This window comes from Penaeus monodon, chromosome 34 (genome assembly GCF_015228065.2).
Source record: "Penaeus monodon isolate SGIC_2016 chromosome 34, NSTDA_Pmon_1, whole genome shotgun sequence".
Classification (NCBI taxonomy): domain Eukaryota; kingdom Metazoa; phylum Arthropoda; class Malacostraca; order Decapoda; family Penaeidae; genus Penaeus; species Penaeus monodon.
The window spans coordinates 30,754,884-30,755,294 of NC_051419.1; positions in this window are offsets into that span (position 1 = coordinate 30,754,884).

Genomic DNA, 411 nt, shown 5'->3' on the forward strand with positions numbered 1-411 from the left:
CCTCACATGCAATATCTACAGTTACTGTGTCCTTCGCCCCTTCTTAAATACAACTTATTGTCGATTAAGTCATCAGTAAGAATAATATATATTACTTTCCTTTCATTTCACTTTATATGTTTAATTCCACACACGAAAAGAAACATCAGTCTGACCTACATCGAAACAAAGAGAGAAATATATTATTCCTTTTAGTAAAGTGCATTCTCTATGTCGATTGTGTTGATAAGTTCATTTTAGTATAAGAAAAAGTTAGTAATTGCAGGGTCGATGTTGCAGAGATTATGGGTGTTGATTACAGGGTTTGCAGTCTATAAGTTGGTTTATTTGCATTAGGGACCTTGTATATAGTTAGTTTTTCATGATAAGTTGTCTTATTACTATAGTTACTCTGTTTCAGCTTTTTCAGGC